Source organism: Gymnoscopelus braueri (genome assembly GCF_963280865.1).
Source record: "Gymnoscopelus braueri genome assembly, chromosome: 18".
NCBI classification, from domain to species: Eukaryota; Metazoa; Chordata; class Actinopteri; order Myctophiformes; family Myctophidae; genus Gymnoscopelus; species Gymnoscopelus braueri.
Genome location: NC_137618.1, coordinates 26,325,324 through 26,337,454, shown reverse-complemented (window position 1 = coordinate 26,337,454; position 12,131 = coordinate 26,325,324).

The window sequence follows — 12,131 nt, the reverse complement described above, 5'->3', positions numbered from 1 at the left end:
TCCTGAAGAGGTGAGTTTTCAGCCTGCGGCGAAATATGGGCAGTGACTCTGCTGTCCTAACATCAGTGGGAAGTTCATTCCACCACTGTGGGGCCAGAACAGAAAAGAGTCGTGACCGTGTGGATCGGCCAGAAGGACCCTTGAGTGACGAGGCAATCAGTCGCCCCGAGGTGGCAGACCGAAGTGGTCGGGCAGGGGTGTAGGCATCGAGCATAGCCCGGAGGTAAGAAGGAGCTGTTCCTTTCACTGCCCTATAGGCTAGCACCAGGGTTTTGAACTGGATGCGACCCGCTACGGGGAGCCAGTGTAGAGAACGGAGAAGGATGGTTGTGTGGGAGAACTTGGGGCGGTTGAACACCAGACGAGCCGCAGCTTTCTGAACCAGCTCCATAAATGTTTCCATTACTATCCTTAATTTGCATTTGTGAAAATCACTTTCATTTGCATCTTTATTACTCATTTCAAAGATACATGTACTACTGTCTTGTTTACCTCAAAATGTTATTGCTCCATTCCTTCAATAAAAACATCTACGAACACATTGCCTCTGATATTATTTTGTGTCTTGCACAAATACTTTCCCATCTTCACATGACTCTACTTATAATAATGACTGCGTGTTTGACATTTTGCCCTGTACATGGCTGCTCTCTATCCCTCTTTCTCTTCACCTCTCCCCCCACTCTGATGCTGCAGTTGACACTTTTCTTTCTGACAGCCCTATCAGGAACCAGGTCTATGAAAACAAGCCGCGCTTACAAATGCAAAATACAGCATGCAGCTGGTATAATATGACTGTCAGTCATCATTTCTTGTTAGATTCCATTACGATTGACTACGATTAGCTTTCAAAGTTTGCGGGAGTGGCCCATTTTGCACAAAATGCCACACCGCTCGGTGAACCTCCACACCAAATGCTTCAAATCATCCTGTTATAGAGTCACCATCAGGCAGATATTTGCAAAACACATTTCTTGCTACTATTCATACAGATTTTGTACAAACCTCACGCAATTCGGTACACCTTATCTCTGTAGTTAACACTTTATGTTTTCAATCACTAGTTTAAAGCTAGTTTAATTATGGTCCCATTAATTAAAACATTTATGATAAAGTAGGGTATGTTTCTAGGGCTTTCACTGGTTCTACCGAGTGAAGACCCGCCCTCGCTGCGGTTGCAGCCAATAGCAGTCGCTTCTGGTTTCATTTCGGGACCGGAAGTTCAAAGATGGCGGATCCGCCGAAAAAGCGAACCCGCCGAAAAAGTGGCTTCAAAACGGTCTGTAGAAACCAAAGGGGCTCGCTTTGTCCATATATTTTACAGTCTATGCTGTAAACCTGTGATGTGACAATTAAGTTGATTATGATTCACTTGCTACTCCATGGAGTGATGTATCCCCCCCCAACCCCCCCACACTCGGAAATCAACCTGTTCAGTGAGGACACAGGCAGAGAAGAGGGAACATAGAATGAAGACAGGAATTTTAACAGAGTTTTACAGGGACACTGTGATACTTTGCCCCAGGGTGCTTCTTTCCTGGGGCAGAATTGTGTGAGAAGCCTGGGCTCGGCCAGTCAGAATGACCTTTATCCTCCATGTCTGTCCAGATACTAAACTGAAGTGAAGAGACTTTTATATGCTGTTGTGTTTGTATGTAATGTTTTTGGTACATTAACATCGGAAATTAATCAGAATATCAAAACAAGAGCGAGGAAGCTGGAATGAATGGCAGGCTATGGAAGCATGTACTCTAAAGCCTTGAAAGCCAGTCAGTACAGCACACAGCTGCTCCTGTGATCATAACAAACATACTGTACAAAACATGCATTGCCTGTGTGTGTGTGTGTGTGTGTGTGTGTGTGTGTGTGTGTGTGTGTGTGTGTGTGTGTGTGTGTGTGTGTGTGTGTGTGTGTGTGTGTGTGTGTGTGTGTGTGTGTGTGTGTGTGTGTGTGTGTGTGTGTGTGTGTGTGTGTGAGAGAGAGAGAGAGAAGTGTCAAATGTGAAAGCAAATGTGAGAGAAATAGAGTGAAGGGAGGAGGAAAAAGGGCAACGGGGTGTCCAATATACGCTAAGACCTTCAACATGAGAGGAAGTTAAGCGATATCGTAGCCACTACAGCCATACACTGCAGCCATGGGACTGTTAATCAGCATTACAGTAAACACAAGGTCAGCATCACAGTAAACACAAGTTCTGATGTCATCAGACTAGTGTTTCTCATCCATCCTGAGATGTATTTGAAGCCTGGATGCTCTATGTCAATGTTTGTTTTTTTAATGCATGAATTATGATCCTGAGTCAGGATTTGTTTTTACTTGTCTTTAGACACAGAACTTTGTCTATTTTAAAACACCAATTTTTCAAGGAGTTCTTGAGATGTCCACTCAGAAGGACAGCATGCGTTTGTGTGTTTAAAAGGATCCCTGGCTAATAAACCAAATATCATATATATATAATCAACCTGCGATGGGTGTTGTCCCTATTAAGTGAAAGATGAGCTAATAATTAAAATATTTAAGGTGTTTTTAATTTAAATTGTAGTTATAGAGGGCAATTATAATGTATTAAGGCATATTTGGCTTTTTAGCCAGGGATCCTTTTAACACATTGGGTGCCAGCATTTTTTCATAACAACTTACGTTGGGTGCCAGCATTCTCCCCATTGACTGCGCTTTGCTGTTTAAAGCTCTAGACTCCACGAGGAGCAAATCCATGTAAAAAAAAACATCCATTCATGTTGCGCGATGACCCTGGCTACAACCTGGAACGATAACATTTCACTCGCGAGTTACAATGGGGGGGGATCGCGCATCGCGCATGACCGGTTTTCCCCACCGGAAACAGATTCGGAGATATAGGTGTTTTAAAGAAGGAAATAGACAGGAAGTGGATGGCAGCCATGTTTTTGTTTTTCCGGTGATCTATCTGGCCTATCCTTCTCAAGATCACAATGGGTACTCCCAGAGCTGCTCTAGCCCCGCCCGTGTGGAGAAAAACGAAAAAAACAAAAAGACATATTTCACGGTCTGGACCGTGTTCGGCACCGGACCGCTACTCTGCGCAAACACGGTTCAGACCGTGTTTGGCACCCGATGTGTTAACTGACAAAAATAATACGAATTTAACAAACCAATGAATAAAATTATATGAAATAAAATGCCGTAAAACTAACATAACATAAATCTAATACTATTTATTGACGAGCTCTTCACTCCTCAGCTCAACAAATGCAAAACGCATGAATAATAGTGCTTCTATTGTCAACGGAAAACCGAAATAGACCACTTCTACTCTCAATTGAACACCAAAATAAATGCAGTAACATTAGTGATTTCACTCTACAGTACCTGCCTCACAACCGCAAGGTCACCGGTTCAAACCGCACCCCGGGTAGGTTACTTTTCAATTTCATCGCACAAAACACGACTGCATCAATTAGTGCATATGAAATTGTTAACACATTGATTGCCAAGATATTAAACATAGTTTTCTCTTTCTCTTTCTCTCTCTCTCTCTCTCTCTCTCTCTCTCTCTCTCTCTCTCTCTCTCTCTCTCTCTCTCTCTCTCTCTCTCTCTCTCTCTCTCTCTCTTTCTGCCTCTCTCTCTCTCACCAAATAATATTGTAAATAAGGGCATGGCTTCATTAAAAAAGGGGGAAAAATCATCTTTGTGTGCTCCTTTCTCACTGTTCTGTCTGTGGATCGAATAGCTCAGTCGGTAAAGTGCTGGTAATGTGCCAGCCTATGAGTCCCTAAGGTCAAGGGTTCGATTCCTGTCAATGGCCATGGTTTGAAGTGTCCATGAGTGAGGTTCTCAACCCCAATTGCTCCCCTCCGTACTATCCACAATCCCTCTGCTCAGCTGTTGAGAATGCTCATTTGTTAATTGCATGGGCTGCTTTGTCTCAAGTTCAATCTATTCTGTTTCCACGTCTTATTTTGCTATTGTTGCATATCGCTTTTTGCCTTATACCTCGAACCCGCTTATTGCTGCTTGCAGCTATATTTGTAGTTGAAATAGAGCCAGAGATGCATGACGTCCAATTTACTGGACAGATGATCAGTCATAATTTCCAACATACAATCTATACTTTTTTATTAGATGTTACTTGATGTCAAAAACCTTTTTTACCTATAGTACAAGGGTCTCCTAGAAGGAATGGATAGATATTCCTGAAATGCATGTTTACATTTCTGTCAGCCATCTTGGATGTTGACAAATTTATGTTGCCGTTAGAACGGCTGGCCAGTGGGTGGCAGTGTATGGGGTGATGCTCTAGCGTCCACTGTGGTGGCTAATGTGTAATGTGCAAGTGCAACTTGCACATTCATATAACCGAAAATGGCTTTTCCACTGCAGTGACCAGTATGCATGAAATTGTTGAGTTTGGTCTCAGAAATAAGAAGACACCTTCTTCTTCTAAATCGATTCTTCCCCCGGACAATTAGGCGTATGAACAAACAGGCCGGAAAATGCTAACTAGGAATACTGTGGGTCAGTTTTATAACCACTGCTGTTTGTAGCGTTATGTTGCACGACCAGGTCCGGGTGTCTTTCTATGGACATCTGTGTGTGACTCAAACCGTGGTGAACAATGACAGCCAGCTCCACAGCTGTTTTGGCAAATGTGCATCATGTGGACTTGTTCAGTAATGAGCCTGTGCGTTGTGGGCTGACAGATTGAGGAGAGGTGGAGAAGGACTCTGCCGTTTTCTGCTCCATCTCTGTCCTGCTGTCCAGATTCCCAGGCACAGATGGAGCCGCCCACTTGTTGCCAGGGTGAAATATAGAGAGTTCCAAATGTAGAACTTAAAAACTGCTACAGTATATAAACAGAGAATGCATCCACTGTTTTTGGGCAAAAAGTAATCGAAGAAGGTCTATGACCGAAAGCTTGCTATATGCTGTTTTGTAGAGGCTGCCTTTAGTGTTCATTTGGTATCATTTTGGCTCCAGCACCTCATCCAAGTCTACTGGCAGATGAGCAGTGTTTCTTTTCACTATTTTGTCTAATGGCAAAAGTTGTGCTCCAAAATGAGAAATCCACCATTTGAAAAAGTTGAGAGCAAAACAATATGATGGATTGTTTTACACAATACTTTTTATTGGCAGTCAGTAACTTATCTCATTTATAAACAAACCACCTGAAGCTCAACCTGGACAAGACCGAGCTGATGTTCCTCCCGGGGAAGGGCTGTCCGCATCGAGACATGGCCATCACCATTGATAATGCTGTGGTGACCTCAACTCGGACTGCGAAGAATCTGGGTGTGACCCTGGACGATCAACTGACGTTCTCGGCAAACATCGCATCAGTGACGAGGTCCTGCAGATTCCTGCTCTACAACATCAGGAGGATTCGCCCCTTCCTCACGGAGAAGGCAGCCCAGGTGCTCATCCAGGCTCTCGTCATCTCCCGCCTGGACTACTGCAACTCCCTCCTTGCTGGTGCTCCGGCATCCGCCATCAAACCCCTGGAGCTTGTTCAGAAAGCTGCGGCTCGTCTGGTGTTCAACCGCCCCAAGTTCTCCCACACAACCATCCTTCTCCGCTCTCTACACTGGCTCCCCGTAGCGGCTCGCATCCAGTTCAAAACCCTGGTGCTAGCCTATAGGGCAGTGAAAGGAACAGCTCCTTCCTACCTCCGGGCTATGGTCGATGCCTACACCCCTGCCCGACCACTTCGGTCTGCCACCTCGGGGCGACTGATTGCCTCGTCACTCAAGGGTCCTTCTGGCCGATCCACACGGTCACGACTCTTTTCTGTTCTGGCCCCACAGTGGTGGAATGAACTTCCCACTGATGTTAGGACAGCAGAGTCACTGCCCATATTTCGCCGCAGACTGAAAACCCACCTCTTCAGGAAACACTACCCTTCCTCTCTGCCTGACCTACTTGTTGTTAACTAGTTGTACGAACGCTTGTTTTCTATTGCTGTATTGTTTATTGGATTATTGGATTGTTTATTGGATCTTGTTTAGTCGATTCACTTATTTGTTTTAGCTCATGCTCATTTGATTTAGCTATTTTGTCTCATCTGTTTAAGGAAATAGGTAGCTGATATATTGCACTTTTACCTTAGCGCTAGGTATACTCTTGGTTGCTTGTTTTTGCAGAAAATGCACTAAAGACTTCTGGTGATTAGTAGTTTTCGTTCCCTACCTATGTTGAATACACTTATTGTAAGTCGCTTTGGATAAAAGCGTCTGCTAAATGACTGTAATGTAATAATGCAAATTGAATGTTAACATTGGGTAATGTTTTGAAAATAAATGGTTTTGGAAATAAACTCCTTGAACTGGTAAAGACATGCATTCAATGTAACCTGTTAGTTCTGCAGTGTGCAGTGGTTTGGGCTCTGTTTTGCCATGTGAACACTATTTATGCAACACCCATGTCTTCAAAGACCATATGAGCTAAATATGAACGAGGCCAGAATCAACATAACCTGGAGTCCTGGACTATACTATGGTGTAAAGCCTACAAAAATCTGTACAGGACACACACACACACACACACACACACACGCACACGCACACGCACACGCACACGCACACGCACACGCACACACACACACACACACACACACACACACACACAGACTAAGTACTTCAGTGGTGTCTGCTCAGTTAGAAAATTGTGGAGGACGGGAGAGATATTTTTTACAGCATGGCTCCTCAGAGGCGAGCTGTCTATAAGAGGATCTGTCTGTCTGTGTGTATATCTAGAGCTAATCTCACAAATCGCTGGATCGATCAAAAAAGCCACATTTCTTTTCTTGTACACACTACCAATAGGCCACAGAAGTACCTCCTCTAGTACCTACACATTTTACAGCGTGGCTCTGAACATTACGATAACCAGCTCAGTGGCCTTGTGTTTAGAGTGTCCGCCCCGAGATTGGGAAGTCGGGGTTTCATTTCCCGGACGGGTCATACCAAAGACTATACAAATGGGCCCCCAATGCCTCTCTGCTTGGCACTCAGCATCAAGGGTTGGATCGGGGGTAAGCCCGTGTGACATACTAGCATCATGTCCAGGGGGTGTACTTGTTCATCATGGCTGGGGGATGTACTTGCACATCAAGCCGCTTCACACTACAGAAACAGGAGATAGGCTCATGGTTCTGCAAAGCTTACTTACTCGGAACATTTCTCATGTACAGTTATGACATTTACATAATGTTATCTAATTTAAGCAAACAATATTTTCGTATCATACAATATTTGTATATGGGTGTCCATGAAAGTCAATTTGGGGTTCCATGACATATGGTGTAGGGGACCGAAATAGTCATGTGTCTTTCCTTCTAGTTGAAATGAAATATATTACATTAACAATGAATTCAAATAATTTGCTGCACTCGTACCATCCAAATCTCAGTCCAAGATTTTTAAAATAATACATTTGTTCAACTATTTTACACTTTATTAAATGCTTCTCTCTCTTATATCACTGAATTCTCCTTATTTATTTGGATGTGCAGGAGGTCATTATTTTTATTCTGACCACCGATTGTCCTATTGGACAATCGGTGGTCCTCTCTATCCTCTATGGACGACGAGCCTCCCGTGCTGCAATGTATCTAGAGCCTGTTTTCGGTTTTCTGTCACAGGTCAGAACACTGAATCCACAAATCTCTCAAATCAGTGAATCCTGTTCTGTTACAAGATGACTTATCATCATGATGTCCTCTCATGTTGTCTTCCTTTTTTGTGTGCGTTTTACCCCATCTCCCCAATTTAGTCGTTATGCAATTGATTCCTCATGCTCATGTTCAACTCATGCTCATGACAACGTGAGCATGAGCTCACGTTGTCTTTCACATGGTAAATCATTGTATTTGACATCCTAGATCAGACCCTAGTGTATGGGGGGGGGGCATAGATGGGATCAATTACTCTCTATTTCAATGTTTCTCAACCTTTTTTGGGCCAGTGCCCCCCTATCCAATATACATTATATTGTGTATAGTGTTGCTTATATAATGAACAGTTATTGAGTGGACTGTTAGTATGTGATTATTATGTAATTATTAGCCTACTTCCCAGGGAGAGAGAGAGAGAAAAAAAAAAGCCTTTTACGATTATAAGTAGAATTTTATATGGATGTCAGGCCCTGTCACATCAGGCCCCCCTCGCAGCATTGAATGGCAGGGCTATCCTGGCCCTGTCACAGGTCCTATCATGTTACCATGGTACCATGTTACCATGGTAACAATGTTAAATCCATGAGACTTGACCCATATCAGTCATGACTCAGATATTTAACATTGCAACTACACAGACAAACATCATCCTTGAACATAGATGTTGACTTCACAGGCTAATTAAATTGCTTATGAGAGTGTAGTTAAATGTATTAAGTTGATCCATCCAGGCTCTACTTCATGATGTCATCAGTAACCGTCTGTTCACTGTGTGTGTTCTAGGACTTGTAAAATTCTTGTGTGAGCTTTATACACAAATCAGCCAGACCACAACTGATGCCTTCTCAAACCCCCCAAAATGTCACCCTTATTCTCACTGACTCATCCCTGGCACCATCACAGTCAAAAGATCCATCTTCGTCAAATAATCCTCTATGGGGCTACGACTAAGACGACATCATAGATAAAGACGGATTAATCAATGAGAGCCAGCTCAGGGAGAGAAGTATCTCATCATGGGAAAAAAATCTTGTTTCGTGTTTATATCCACAGTGAAACTAAGATTTTACAGTGTCTATTTCACATACGTATCTGGGATCCACATAGAACTTGTTTACCTTTGTCAACATTTAACGTATGGTCTAGCATTGGAGATAAGCTTAAGGTTAAGGGCATGATTTAGGCTGTCCTTACACAATGGTATAACTTTGCACAGGTATGCATGGTGTTTGGCCTTTGCTTTTCGTGGCATCGTTGGTCCTGGGAGGTGTGGTTGGGTTTGATTATTGTCTCCGCCAGGCCGAAAGGCATGGCGAGAGAGTATGTTTTACCCCCTGTCCGTCCGTCCGAGTATGTTTTACCCCTGTCCGTCCGTCCGTGTGTCCGTCCGTGTGTCCTGTCCTGTCCGTGTGTTAGCAGCTAATCTCAGGCACCACATTCCCACTAGGCCGAGGAAGAAATGCCACCCTTTTCACATGGGCCTGTTATAGCGCCACCAGGAGGCCGATTTGTGCAAAACCCATTTACTCCTACAGATTTTATCCAAACATCACGCAAATCGGTACACAGTATCTCTATAGTCATGTGATCAAGACGGATCTGTCCGATATTTCATATTCCATCCAGATTGGCTAAGGTTGGTTTCCAAAGTTTGCAGGATTGGTCCGTTTTGAACAAAATGTCTCAAATCATGAACACAGCCTGCGATTTCCGTGAAAACTTGCACGCACATTCCCACTAGGCCGAGGAAGAAATGCCACCCTTTTCACATGGGCCTGTTATAGCGCCACCAGGAGGCCGATTTGTGTAAAACCCATTTACTCCTACAGATTTTATCCAAACATCACGCAAATCGGCACACAGTATCTCTATAGTCATGTGATCAAGACGGATCTGTCCGATATTTCATATTCCATCCAGATTGGCTAAGGTTGGCTTCCAAAGTTTGCAGGATTGGTCCGTTTTGAACAAAATGTCTCAAATCATGAACACAGCCTGCGATTTCCGTGAAAACTTGCACGCACATTCCCACTAGGCCGAGGAAGAAATGCCACTCTTTTCACATGGGCCTGTTTTAGCGCCACCAGGAGGCTGATTTGTGCAAAACCCATTTACTCCTACAGATTTTATCCAAACATCACGCAAATCGGTACACAGTATCTCTATAGTCATGAGATCAAGACGGATCTGTCTGATATTTCATATTCCATCCAGATTGGCTAAGGTTGGCTTCCAAAGTTTGCGGGATTGGTCCGTTTTGAACAAAATGTCTCAAATCATGAACACAGCCTGCGATTTCCGTGAAAACTTGCACGCACATTCCCACTAGGCCGAAGAAGAAATGCCACCCTTTTCACATTGGCCTGTTATAGCGCCACCAGCAGGTCTAATGTACCAAAACACATTTTTGCAACAAAATGCCTCAAATCATGAATGCACACACATTCCCACTAGCCCGAGGAAGAAATGGCACCTTTTTCACATTGGCCTATTATAGCGCCACCAGGCCACAATAACCTACCTGACCTGGCGGAGACCTGTGCTCCGAGGAGCACTTTTTCTAGTTATTATATATTTTTTGTTTGTTGTGTTAGTTTTAAGTTGTGTATGTGTTGTACGTATCTTGTTTTTGTTGTCAAAATTGTCAACATTTTCAATCACTAATGATGACTTCTCATCAACCGTTCACAACTGTTTATGCATGTCCACCATAGTTGTCATGGAGGACGGCACTTTCTATTCTTGAACATGACCAATTCTTCCAGTGATGTGACAGTTCCAGTGCATCAACACCCAGACCAGATAGAAATTGTGTTTTCTTATTCTCGAGTGATGTTGCAATTCAGGATACATTTTTAGACAGAGGGGCTGGATGAATGCCGCTATCAAGTTTTTGGCTAAGGTTGCAACATAGTGAGTAGACAGTACTAGACAACACATTCAGTAGGTCTACATGTGGAGCAACATAAATCTATATCAAAATTTCATTTATTTAATTACACATTTCTTCATGAAATCAGGGGGGGGGGTGTACATCAAAGGCTGGTAGGACAAGTCTTAAACCATACTCATTACACAATAAGGCACAACACAATGGAGACCATTCACGTTTATCTACCGGAATATCTCCCCGGTGTTTGCACACTTGAAATAGTTGGGTAAGCATGAAATGCAAAACTGAACTTCTGTTCAAAAGTCAGTTTTAGCATTAGACAAGAAGACAGCGCACACCGGGCCTTTGAAGCGTGTTGTTTTCTTTTCAGAGACACAATTACCACAGGAATGTTCTGCCGGGATAGAGAGGTCAGAACGTGTTTAAAATAAAACTGTGAAGAGCCACAGAGAAAAACAGACCAACGTGCATACGTACACGCACGCACGCACGCACGCACGCACGCACGCACGCACGCACGCACGCACGCACGCACGCACGCACGCACGCACGCACGCACGCACGCACGCACGCACGCACGCACGCACGCTGTCTGTCTGTCTGTCTATCACTTGGGCACCGTCCGACCGATTGACTTCAAACTAGGCATGTGTGTCACAGATTGACCCGGACGTCTGCAGTGCTGAGTGATATTTCAGTCTGACCAGAGGTTGTCCAGAACCATCTGTCTGTCTGAGGGTCTATGGAGGACGCACTGAATCTCTTTGTGTGTGGGGGGGTTGCCAACCGACCCCATTGACTACAGTGGGGTCATATGGTAACAGTGGGTAACGCACTGGGTACAACAGGTACATCGGGTATTGCATAAATGGGTGGGGCATGCAACTTGCATTGTTCCCAACTTGTATCGTTCTCAAGTAGGTGCCCGTTTATAAACAAACCATTGATTGTAATATCTAGCGTTATTAGTACTGCAGAAACGGGAATTAGCGAGTGTTCTGACGACAGGTTACAGGTATGAATGGGTCTTGCATAACAGAGTGGGGCATGCATTCCCAACTTACATTGTTATCGACTTACGTGGTCCTCGAGTAGGTCTATTATCAGTAAAATCAGTAAAAGTGTTAATTCATCCATTTGCAACTCAGAGAGTGTACAAATGTAACAATGTTACACTCAGAGTTAAATGAACATATTGTGCCTATGGTTGCACCGATTGCACCGATGCATGTGCAACCACCCATACACACACAAAAAAGCTTCAATACACAGACACTCCCACGTGTGTTGTATACTGTATCCCCCCATATACTGTGTCTTTATCCATTTGATCTCAAATCAAGATCAGTGCATCAAAATCTAAATGTAAACTCAGATGACATATTGCACTGGAGCCCCAATATTTATTAAACAATAAAATATATAAGCAATAATGGAATATTTACTGTAAGGAGTTGGTTGATGGCTGTCCTCAAATGGGTAACATAGTTCAGAGGAAAGAGTTATGTCCAAGTTTCTAGATTACTGTTGCATAGCTAGTGCAACAGCCATAGCTGAATGGGTACTGCAGAAGGTCTCATCAGAAGGTT